The sequence below is a fragment of the Poecilia reticulata genome, linkage group LG21 (assembly GCF_000633615.1).
Source record: "Poecilia reticulata strain Guanapo linkage group LG21, Guppy_female_1.0+MT, whole genome shotgun sequence".
In the NCBI taxonomy this organism is placed as follows: domain Eukaryota; kingdom Metazoa; phylum Chordata; class Actinopteri; order Cyprinodontiformes; family Poeciliidae; genus Poecilia; species Poecilia reticulata.
The window spans coordinates 23,886,271-23,898,721 of NC_024351.1; the positions used below are offsets into that span (position 1 = coordinate 23,886,271).

Consider the following 12,451-nt stretch of genomic DNA (forward strand, 5'->3'; position numbering starts at 1 on the left):
TATATATATATAATTTTAATACTTAAGTACAATTGGAAAATTGCTTTCACACACTGCCTTTTTATGTTCATCTTTAAGTCAGTTTAATTTTATGGCATTTATGTCAATATGACATCCCACCGTAAATTTAGATACATTTAAATGTGTACTAAGATTTCTCTGTTCATGTCTATCATTAAAGGTTAATATGCTCAATCAAGTTTATTTTATTAACATTCAAACTGTTCAGTTTCCATGAATAAAAACAACTATGTGCCCCAAACATCATATCAGTCAATAATAGTGGTGGAGAAAGTACTAAAAACATGTACTTAAGTAAAAGTACAAATATACAGACAAAAATGTACTCAAGTAAAAGTAAAAGTACTACATTAACATTTTACTTAAGTAAAAGTAAAAACATACTGGCTTTTAAAAATACTTAAGTATTAAAAGTAAAAGTACTTCCTAAATTGCTACCTAATTGCTAATATCATTAAGTGAACCGATCATATTTAATTTTAAAACATCAGTGATGTGCCATTTTAATGAACAATGCCACAAATAAAGCATGTTGTGTTTACTCTCTGTAACATAGTTTAGACTTAGATGTGTGATTCTATGCATCATAATTTCAGGGATGGAAACATCTCGTCTCCTGTCCTAACATAGCATGAACTTCATGYTTTTTACCACTAGTGACTTTTATTTTGAAAGAAATCCAACTGGCAGGGGATGACATGGAACCAAGGAGCCACGTAGCAAAGTTGTAGTCTAGACCACTGAACCCGAGACCAAATCAAGACCAAGACCAGCACCCCGTGCTACATGACAAGAAAATTAAGTTTACCTATCAAAAGTGCTTCTCAAATTCATCTGAAAGATTCACATTCCCATAAAAACACCTAGATATTAAACATATCTAGGTGTGTTTAATATCACACCTAGATACTGGTTAAATAAATTTAACCAGTATCAATTCAAACTCTCCTTCATTCTGTTTTGTTTCCATCTCTGTGCCACAATCCGCAGAGGTCTCATGCCATCCCTAAAAAAATAATGCCCTGGGCAGTTGCCCATATTGCCAATATCAGAAACCACAACTGTCTGCACTATTAAACATAGCAATTAACGGTAAACAACGTTCAATAAACACTGTCCAAGGCGCAATAAGCAAGAAGTAACCAAGCAGAAGGAGGTGACTGTTCTCATCCTCCCTCCTGCTGCAACGTCTGCCACCATGACAGGTGACGAAAACAAAGAGCAATGAGCATGCTTTGTGTTCTTATGTTGTTTTATTTATTCACCAATTAAATAAATCTATATATTTTTTAATGAAATAAAATAATAGCTACTGCAGTGTACACATGCAGAGCATTACAAGAACACAGAACGGCTCTCAGTGAGGCTTCAGTCCTATTAACCTTAGTAAAGATCCGTCCAGAAGAATCGGATCGTTCCTGAATGTCATATCAATGGACCTTCCCACAGGGGCCGCTTTTCATTGGCTAATGCCCATTTCACGTCACAGTGCAGCTACCACGTGCGTGACCGTCTCACAAACACAAGCTACAGTAGTAAACACATGCTAATGTACATTGTGGACTAGCAGACCGGCAGARAGTTTTTGTGTCAGGACTCGAAAAAGAATGGTTCTCCACCGTCAGTGGGGTATCTGTACAGGCGATGTCAGGTATCCTGATYGTATTTGTGGAACTAATGCTGGAGGCATCGTGTGGCTCAAACACCTTGATGTCGTCCAAAAAAGATGACATGAACTTGTTGCAAAAATATCAAAAATATCACTGTGGAAAAATTATTTTTAAATAAAGAAAACATCTGATAGTCTCCTGCAAGATGGATGCAATTTATTATCTAAAGTTAGTCAGACATGTATGTTCCACAGCATGACACACTGATCTGATCTACTTTTCCAGTCTGATGACATCTTCAGTCATAGTCCAGCCATGTTTGAATGTGTGCTGTTATTAATATTGCATCTTTAGCCGTTAAATTTACTGTAAATTTTTTCTTCTTATCTGTGTCTACATTGATGCTATGTTGTACCTGCCTGTTGATGAACTCATGTGATCTATCAGAGTTCAGACAGATAACCTTACTGTAAAATTCCCTCTCTGGCTCTTTTACAGCTGTTTCATCCATTTCATCATTAATTACTAAAATAGGCGCACTGTGTTCTTTCTGTGCACCGTAAACATCATGTGTTGACTGTTAAGTTTATATTGCAGAACACTCAAACCCAGTAAACATCAGACGTTAGGTTGTGGGCAAACATAGTTTCACATCTGAAATAGGTCTATAAAAGATCAGCTCCTCATTAATCTGCTGAACAGGAAGGCTGTTGTGACTTTCCTCAACCAATAAACACATTTCATGGAGGGAGAAGATGCCTTAGTCTCTGACATTGTTGTTAGATCATAAGATTGATTTTTAATGTTTCTCAGCCACTGATAAACAGTAGAGTTGATCACAGTTACACCTGTTTGCACCACTTCCATCACAGGAGGTGAGCAGGTTACTATTAATATGATTCAGACATAGCCTGGAGTTTTAATGTCTCTCTGGTGAACAACGCACCTTCCAGCCATTGGTCTAAATTTCCACAGCTGATAAAAAATTAATAAATAAATTTTGAAATATTCAGTCAGTGGATCATTCAGAATCCAGTCTAATTCAAGTACATTTTCAGCCTTTTCAATTATGTTGATATAACAATAAATACTGAAATTTGTATTTCACATTGTCACAATTTGAAATCCAATGTTTTGCTTTAAATACAAAAGTTTATTTTGTAATAACTACAAAATGCTTCATGTCTCTGGAAGTTTGCTCCTGTAATATCTATGCTGCCTGAGAAAACTGTGATTCCTTATTCTAACTTAACTGTAGCTGTTGGACAACTTTAAGGAAGTTCTCCAACCCTTTTGATCAGCTAAATATGAAAAAGAAAATTCTAATTATTCCATGCAGAGATTTGTTGAGGCTTGCTAACATTGTGTTATCTAAGGCAAAACAACTAGAAAATATTTTCTTTTCATTCCAAACAGAATCCTTCTAGCCATTTTGACCCCTTGTAAACACAAACTGTTTACAACCAGTTTGTGTTTACAATTTGCAGATACAGACAGTGTCTTACCTCTGAACACTACAATGTTTTAAGAGAAGAAGAAGCTGAACCCCTGCGCCCCAGCTGGCCAGTCATCAAATTATATACATACACACACGCACACACACACACACACACACACACACACACACGCACGCACCCCCCACCCCCCCACACACACACACACACGCACACACGCATACCTACATACACACACTCTCTTCCATATACCTACATACCCACATATGTAAGCCCATATAATGGTTTACATAGACATGACATAGGAAGACTTTACCATCATTTAACTGTACATTTAACATTTACATATTGAGTGATATTTGGATTTGGTTGCAAAGCTCCAATAATAACGAAATAAATAAATAAGTAATAATAAAAAGTATCAATATAAAAATATGATAAAAAGAATAATAGGAGTTTAGGAGATTCTACAACAGCTTCATCCCTTATGCCTTATGGCATAAGGGATGAAGCTGTTGTAGAATCTGGTTGTTCTGCATCTGAACCTTTACCCAGAGGGCAGGGAGAACAAGCCATGCTGAGGATGGAAGGGTCTTTGTAATTGGCCGAGCTCTGGACAGGCAGCGACTGCCAGCGGTGTCAAGGATGGAAGGAAACTCAGTCCCAATCAATCTCTCTATGTATTGCCAGTCAGATGTGTTACATGCTCCAATCCAGACTGACACATATATACATACATACATACACACATATTTTCCACACACATAGTTACATAAACATACAGGTATATATCTATACAGTACATGTACAAATATGTGGTCTTTTGAAACCAGCTAATCACAACAGAAATCAGAACAGCCCTTCATGTTGTTACTTTTCAATCCAGTATGTTCTGGCTGAGCATGTGACTGCACCGGGATCAGAAGAACACAGGACCAACCATCTCCTTCACCTTGACATGATTGAGTAAAATCCAGTAAAATCAGAAAAGCCCGCTGCAGTTAATGATATCTGGGAAGGATCCCTCATGACTACTGGAAGATCTTGAGTCACTTTGACAAAAACCTCTTTTACAGTGTTTGAATTCCTCAGCTATTAGGATCAGATGTGCATAATTTAATTAGCTCAGTATGGACCTGAACTTACTGAGATGCATGGGAGAGTTGAGAAGGTCATGCTCTCCACTTGAGGCAGAGCAACAAGCTTATGAGACCTTCAGGCAGGTTTGATGGAACTATCAAGATTATTTACACAAGTTGAATATCTCTGAGACACAAAGAGAGCAAAACAACAAGCAAACAAAACATAGCAAGAAGAAATCTGCCTGCTTCTTTGCAAGTATTTGAGTTGAGCTGCAAACAGAAAGGCAGACCATACAGCTGCAGACTGGAGGGACGTGGGCCCGCCCGGGACACTGCAATCTGATTTTATGTGTCCAGCAAAAACACCACTGGAGGTGGCAGGAGAAGATAAAGCAGGCACAACATGACGGAGTGAGGAAGGGACAGCTGTACTGAAACAAGAAGGGAGAGAAACAATAGCTCCTGTTGTAAAGTGCTGAATCTGACAATCCACTCAACAGTTCTGCTCCTTCCTCACATGTCTGACATGCCTTCATGCTGACGTAGAGAAGTTAGGGGAATATACCCCCGACCTCCCACCCCACCACCCACCTCTCTTTCCAGGTTGAGGAACTGATTTGGGATGTTGAGCGTGAGTTGATAAACATCCCACAGATATAAATACACAGAAAAAGAATAAAATCTGTGCTTGCATTTGCAACTTTTTCTAGAAGGTTCTGTCAGTCAGGTTAGTCACATCATTTTGCTCCTTTTAAAATAAAAAGGAACTTAATATAATGATTCACCCTTAGAGACTATATTGTTTTGTTGTGATATGCATCTGCAATCAGGAGATATCACTCAGTCACATCTACTCCAGCTGCAATTTCATGAATCATTAACATGATGATAACATGTGCTTGGTTACTTCTGAACACAAGGAGCTTCTTCACTCATTATGGTTTTAATTTGAAACATAAAACATGAATCACCTGGCTCAGCAGATAACTGAAAGGGGTGGAGAGTTGGGAACTGGTGGAGGGCGGGGGTCTAACCCTGGATGCTCCAGTTCAGCATGCACAGACTGAAAAATGTGGTGGGTTAGCAGGGTTGTTTCGAAGATTGCTATTGCCTTGTGGGATTTCTGCTCCAACTGCTAGCCCTGAGGGACTCGTTATGCTAGGATCCCCCAAAAAACTCCYTCATTCTGAGAAATGTTCCCAAATCAAGCTCCAGTTAATAGATGGAGCTTACATAATAGTAGTGGACAAGTCCAAACCTGTTATTCATCTGTTTTAAAGGATGTACAGTCTGGTTTTTTTCATGTAGATGAACAGAGTAAAACAAAGAGGAAGTAGCCTACTTCAGGTTAAAGAACATGTTTAGTTCTGTTTATTTTGTGAAATAGAAACTCTCAAACAGATAGACAAGCAACTTCCAGCTATAGAAGTCATATTTTGCTTTCTAAGGTTTACAACAAATATGATTAATTTTTTCAAATTCCTGTTAGAGATTAAACCAGAGTGAAGTCATTCTCTGAATTCCCTCATATAAAAATAAAATTACTGTCTGAGTGAAAAAAATCACTTCTAAAGAATCTTTAACAATTTGTCTTTTTAATGTTTCATTGTAAATTAATGACTTTAGTTGCAAGTGCAGCTTTTTAACTAGTTGAATAAAACATTTCTTAATGTGTAAAATATTATTTGTCAGCATATAAAATCTATTGGAGAAGTTTCATAAAACAAAAGGAACATGGAAGTGTTTTTTGTGAAATTTAAGTCTTGAGTTTTACAACATTTCCTGTCTTGTTTCCACCAACATTCCACTTACGGCTAAAGTTTTCATGTATCTTTGTAAAGCCTTACACACAATCCCCAACAAAACTATAAAGCTACAAATACATTTTTGTACTCTTGTCTTTTGCTGTCATTTTTCCTGTGACTAGATATTTTTGGAAGGCAACAGAGCAACTTCTGATCATTTTTGTCCAGATTCCAGGACAGATCACCTGATTGGACAAAGCAATAGATTACAGAATTATAAAGGGGGCAAAACAAGAGATTCAAGGTGAGTGAAGCAATAACTCAGAAATAATTTAATGCAACTGGTGAATTTTGTTCTGTAAAAGCACACAGTGCCTTTTGTTTCAAAGTACTACAATTGGGCTGCTATTTAAAGATTTTAAGATTTGCTTTGCTTCCAGATCTGTCAATAATTTTTTCAAAGTACAGAATAGATAATGAGCTGTGGAAAGTCAGATTCAATGACTGGAAATCAGATGTTAGACTCACGAGCTGCAGACGGAGCCAGTTCTCCAGAGTTGGTCCTTCTCTGGATAACTGGATCAAATTAAAGATTAAAGCTAAAGTTTTTAAGTTTTTAAGTTTTTAACTAACAGGTATTTTATGATGACCTGAACCTGAATCCATGAATGACTTTAACATGTTAATAACTCTGAATCTGACAGTACTGCTTATAATTGAATGAATTTTCACTGAAGTAAAGATACAGAATTGGCTTTGAGTTGGATCAGTTTTTTCCTGTGTTTAGAATGTCCTAAATTGAATGGGCAAAAAGTACAAAAATATTCTTTTTGCAGATTAAGTACAATAATGATCAGTCAACATGAATATGTCTAATTACCCACATATGGACATTATATTAATGTTAATATAAAAAATGACTCATTTGGTAAATATGTTTGTCATTTATTCAGTTTCTCCTATATAAACTAGAAATATAGCAACAGGCTATGACTGACATTTAAACCTGCCTGAGTCACTCCGGGTAACAGAGCTGGATGGGCTCTGCATGGGAGAGAAGAAAGGAGCAGGGGGCTACTGTACAGAACAAAGGACTCGGTGTGTGAAACTGCGCATGAGCGTTGCCGCCACGCACGTGCTGCAAAGCCAGCTGCATCTCAGTAAAGTTTTTCTACGTCAGCTGCCTTTTAAAAATGACACTGATTACATCCTTATTAGCGCGTCCCACGCAACAGAAGGTGGAATCTAAATGGAGAAGGGACGGAGCAGAGATGCGGCGAGTGATGAAAGGAGGATGAGGATGATGGTGGGCGATGATGGCCCCCACCGTCCCTCCTCCCCCTCTCGCCACTTGTGTTGCATCAGCATTATAGCAGACAAAGGATGCCGAGGATGTCACCGCTGGTGGCGGTGCTGTATCACAGCTTCACTCCGGTCCTTCATCACGTCCACTGCTCTGCTGCAGGAGTCCACACGGTCAGACAGCAGGCAGACCGATGTCCCACTAAAACAAGCGAGGACACTGCATTGCCGCCAGAGAAGCCACACACTGTCCGCGCGCGCACACATGCATGTTCAACCCTAACAAAGTGAACAAAGCCGTCACAGTCCACTCAACATCTGAGCTTAGTCGATTAATATATTCCTATGTGCGTTCTTGTTATTTAATTTATGTATCTATTTTTTATTTAGTCATATTTAAATTACTTACAATATTACATTTATGCATATGTATATATATTTTGAATATAAATTTTATATTGCTTATGCTTATATTTGTATTTACCAATATTTAACACTTTGGATGGATATAAGCACTTTCCCCTTGGGGATCAGTAAAGTATATTCTATTCTATTCTAAAACAAAAGGAAGCAACACGTCAAACGCGGTACGAGATTTCTACCTATGGAGTGTATGAACGAGATCTCACACAGAACTGCTTAGTACAAGGAATCTTCCCAAACACTGTAGAAATGATCAATTATGCGCGTCTTGCTACCCAGCACGTCCCCCCCTCCATCCCTGACAACATGATGAGGTTGACTGGGGGACTGACGAAGCCACACTGCAGCATCCACTCACATGACAATGCAAGACGAGCGCATATTTTTGACAGTCACGGCTTGTAGCTGCCTTAGAAAGAGCCGCTTCTCAGGCTGCTTGTGGACAGCCGTGGGCGTCGCGACCTGCTCCAGATCTGCTTCACATCAAAGGAAACGCAGCAGAGAAAACGCGGCTCCAAAACGTCCCAGTCGAGAGAAACGATTGAAATGAGTCGGTCGGAGCAAACAAGGCTCGCCCTTACGCAGCAAATATAGCTTTCAGTCTACACGTTGAGATGTGTGTGCGTGTGTGTGTGACCGTGCTAGAAAGAGGTGGAGAACGTTAAATGCACATCCTTTTAAAAGATACAAATGCAAAAGAATAATACTAAATTAGTGTGTGGGTGAACTTAAACGTTTATTAAGTGAGAGGGGGTGGAGGGTTAGTGACGCTGCACGGCCTGGGTGGAAGCATTCCGCTGCCAGGAGCACTGATCTGGGATCACCAGCGCATCTACTTCTCTAAAACAGAGGAAAAACGGCCGCCGAGCTCAAGGAGGATTGACTCAAAACATAACAGGATGTGGTACCGAGTTGTGTTTCACTCCTGAACCCGCGTTCACACCCCTACACATTACACCCTTCAATATTCGCACCGCACGCCAAGCTTTCAATATTCGTGCGTGTGGTTTCCCTCTTCTACTTTTTCTGATTCTATAAGTGACTTTTTAGTCCACAAAACTCAACGAAAACTCGCGTGGTTTGAGGCCACGTCTCTGACACTTATGCAAGTTTGCAACTCGGTCTTGGCAGCATCAACAATACATTCTGAGGAAGAGATTCTGAGGAGGCTGGTACATAAAAACCGGAGGCACACAAGGCAGAAAAAGCGTGAATAAACGTGCATGCCAGCTTACCTTTTACTTTCTATTTCTCTCGTTTTCCAGCCCTTTTGTCTGTTTCCCATATAAGTTCTTTCACATGATGGCTCGCTTTGTCGTTTGGTCAAAGCTTCCCGACTGCAGAAGGTGAGTCCCTTCCAGTCGCCGCAACTAGCGTGTTTTTTTTGTTTGTTTTTTTTTTGTTTGCTCGATTACACGAACGACGTAAAAAAAACAAAAACAACCCAGTCTGTAATTCTACGGTCTGTTGTTGACGTGCGCGCGCGTGCGCGCCTGTAGCAATGTGCGCCGTGTGATCCTTCGCGGCTTGCCGCTCCGTCTCCGCTGTTTGTTACACTCAACTGGAACGCCTACTCTCAGTGGCTACATTGTTGACATTCGGCCGCTTACGTCACTCCACTCCCTCATTCACAACATCGTAGGCGCGCGCTGCTTTGCGTTGCTGTGGGCGGGAAGCGCGCGCGCGTACTCAGTGGAACGGGCGGATGGAGTTTCGAGAATCGCCCCGCTAGCCGCTAGCTCAAATCCCACCCCTCATTCGTCAGCGCGACCCCCCTCTCCGGTCCCTCACTGCCTCCTCCAATCTCAGTAACTTCCCCTCCCCTTTGGGTGCACACAGCGGGAACGTAACGGTAAACGATGACACAATGCATTTTTTTCTGTGCCTGTAATAGGAGTTTGCACAAGTCTACATTTTAGTTTTATTATGATTTAAAACACTATCTCAAAGCTTTGAGTTTTATCTCACAATAAAGAACATTTAATTGTGAGATAACAGTATTACAGTTAATTCTGTCACATCTAGGGTGACAGTTACCCTAAATGTGAGACAGAATTAATTAATTAATTCATTTTTGTTGCTAGTAAATGACTTGAATATTAGTTTTATAATTTATTATAATCCTTGCATGATGTACCAGAATAAATAGCAATTAATTTAAGAGTTCAACTTAAAAATAAGGAACTGTATAAATGCATTTTAAAAATGTTAAGCATGTCAGTGTACTGCTATAAATAGAAAGACACATTATGCTCAAACATAGAGTAACTTCTTTAACAGATCTTTCTGTTGAGGTCTTCATAGCATCATCCATCCATCCATCCATCCATCCATCCATCCATCCATCCATCCATCCATCCATCCATCCATCCATCCATCCATCCATCCATCCATCCATCCATNATCCATCCATCCATCCATCCATCCATCCATCCATCCATCCAATTTCTTCCGCTTTATCCGGGATTGGGTCGCGGGGGCAGCAGATTCAGAAGGCAGGCCCAGTCTTCCCTCTCCCCAGCCACTTCTTCCAGCTCCTCTGAGGGAATCCCCAGGCGTTCCCAGGCCACCCGAGAGACATAGTCCCTCCAGTGTGTCCTGGGTCTTCCCCGGCGCCTCCTCCCGGTGGGACGTGCCCGGCACACCTCACCAGGGAGGCGTCCAGGAGGCATCCTGACCAGATGCCGGAGCCACCTCAACTGGCTCCTCTCAACGTTATCATTTCTACGATAAGCATTTATCTCAGTAATACTCCATAAAAGTTTCAAATCTTGATAGATAGTATGATAGCACAATTCTTTGTAATAAGGAGAAAAACATAACCTTAACAATATTTCTACTGCCATAGGGAAAAACCAACAAGCATAGGCCAAATCAACATCAGTCTATAAGAATTATTTCATCCTGAGACTGTTTTTGTTTTTGTTGAGTGTAAACATAGATCTGGTTCTTCTAGAAGCAGGCATTTTTATTTCATTCTTCTGGTAATTTGTCTGTGGTGATCAACTACCGTTAGCAGGGTAGATTGCTACAGGTTCTGATAGTTTCTGTTCTCATTTTCAGTTTCAGTCTGGGTCCTTTTGGTAGTGTTTACTTGTCTTATTATTCACCAAATTAGCAGCTAATGCCTTTCCAACTAAACAGAGGAGTAATGGAGGAGGTGTGCTGCTCATTTCATTGCTTTCCTAAGTACTGGAGTCAATGGAGCTACCTGCCTGGGGACATCCTTACAATTTTAATTCATGTTTATAATTTAAGGAGTGTTGCTGACTCTGCACACGGAAAGGCATCTTGATGGATTCTGGCATCCTTTGTCATTTCCTTTTCATCTGGGTGATAGGTCAAAGTACCTCCTCAAATAAAGAGTCACATAGGCTCATCTATAGACTGTCTTTTCATGTCAGCAGAGTTTTAAACTTCCAGCAGCAGCAAGTGAGCCACTGAGAGAAGGGAGGGACTGACTGTCCATGTTTTTGCTTTCTGAAGAAGAGTAACAACTTGGGCTCATTGTATATTGTTTTTATACAAATCAATATCTTTAAGTAACTACTTATTTTTGTTTTTTAGTCTTGTTTATATCTATATATCAATTATTTAGCTAATTTGTTGCCCCAAGCTAATCGCCCTATATGGAATGTTGCACTCCAAAACATTCCAGCTGTGATACATTCTGTCCCAGTAAAGATGGGATAGTTAACTGGGGTGAATGCTAAGTCTCTTAAATAGCCTCTTTCTTGCTGATTTTAAGCATCCAAGATGGCGCTGGTGTGTGGCTGCTCGTCTCTCTCTCTCACGTTTGCTTATGTTTGTACTGTTTACGACCTGTGTCATCTACGAAACTGAATCTCTGCTGGTGTATGATCGCAACACATTACTAGACCTCCAACCTTTGGTCCAGGATATGGAGTTATTTGATGTTGCTGGCCAACAATCCTTGCCCCCGCTTCTGTCGGAGATTCCGAGTCGCTTGTTCCGGGTTCCTCCGTTGCTTTCACGGAGGAGACGTCGTCGTCGTCGTGGTAGACGAAGCGGCCAGCTGGTGAAGCTGAAGTTTTACATGACGCACTGTTCTGCTTTACTCGATCATCGCATCAATCGTTTCTGGGCTCTCGGGGCCTCGGCGTTTCTTCGATCCCGTTGATGTCTGCTTGGTGCCAGTGGTCGGCGTTCAAGCCCCTCTACACCGCCGTCCCTGCCCTTCCCGGATCAACATACGCCAACGGTGTCTCCAAAACCTGAGACCGCTGTGCCGGGTTTCCAGACCTGTCGAAGCCCAGGATCCAGCTCCTGTCAGGATTGGCCTGGTAAACGCCAGGTCGCTTGCGAATAAAACTTTTATTCTTCGGGACTTTTTTAGTYACSAAAACCTGGATTTTCTGTGTGTGACTGAGACSTGGCTGAGTGTTGGTGAGTCCAGTGCTYTATCTGAGCTTTTACCRGCGGAYTGTKYTTATTTTAATTCACCACGGGCTTCARGGAGAGGGGGAGGCASAGCGACTGTTTACAAACAGGACTACAAATGTAAGSAGTGTTTTCTACAGACATCATTCCCCAGCTTTGAGTTTACGTCATTTGAAATGAGACACGTAAACCCAGTTTTCTGTGCTGTCGTCTACCGGCCCCCCAAATATAATAAGGATTTTATAAGCGACTTCTCTGACTTCTTATCTGGGATTATAACTAACTATGAACATGTTCTTATTTGTTGGAGACTTCAATATAATAATAATAATACATTTTATTTGTAGGCGCCTTTCTGGACACCCAAGGTCACCTTGACATAAAAACAAGCAAATTATAAAATGCATACCGGT

General features: G+C 40.6%; 1 protein-coding gene across 3 annotated transcripts in view; it reads right to left on the reverse strand.

Moving 5' to 3' along the window:
* bach2b (BTB and CNC homology 1, basic leucine zipper transcription factor 2b) overlaps positions 1-9,435 on the reverse strand; it is a 96,510-nt gene extending 87,075 nt beyond the window's left edge. For all 3 annotated transcript variants that reach the window (XM_008398479.2, XM_008398477.2, XM_008398476.2), the window contains exon 1: positions 8,873-9,435. The gene's annotated coding sequence lies outside the window, so the exon portion shown is untranslated. The remainder of the gene's footprint in view (positions 1-8,872) is intronic.
* Positions 9,436-12,451: the final 3,016 nt, after the last annotated feature.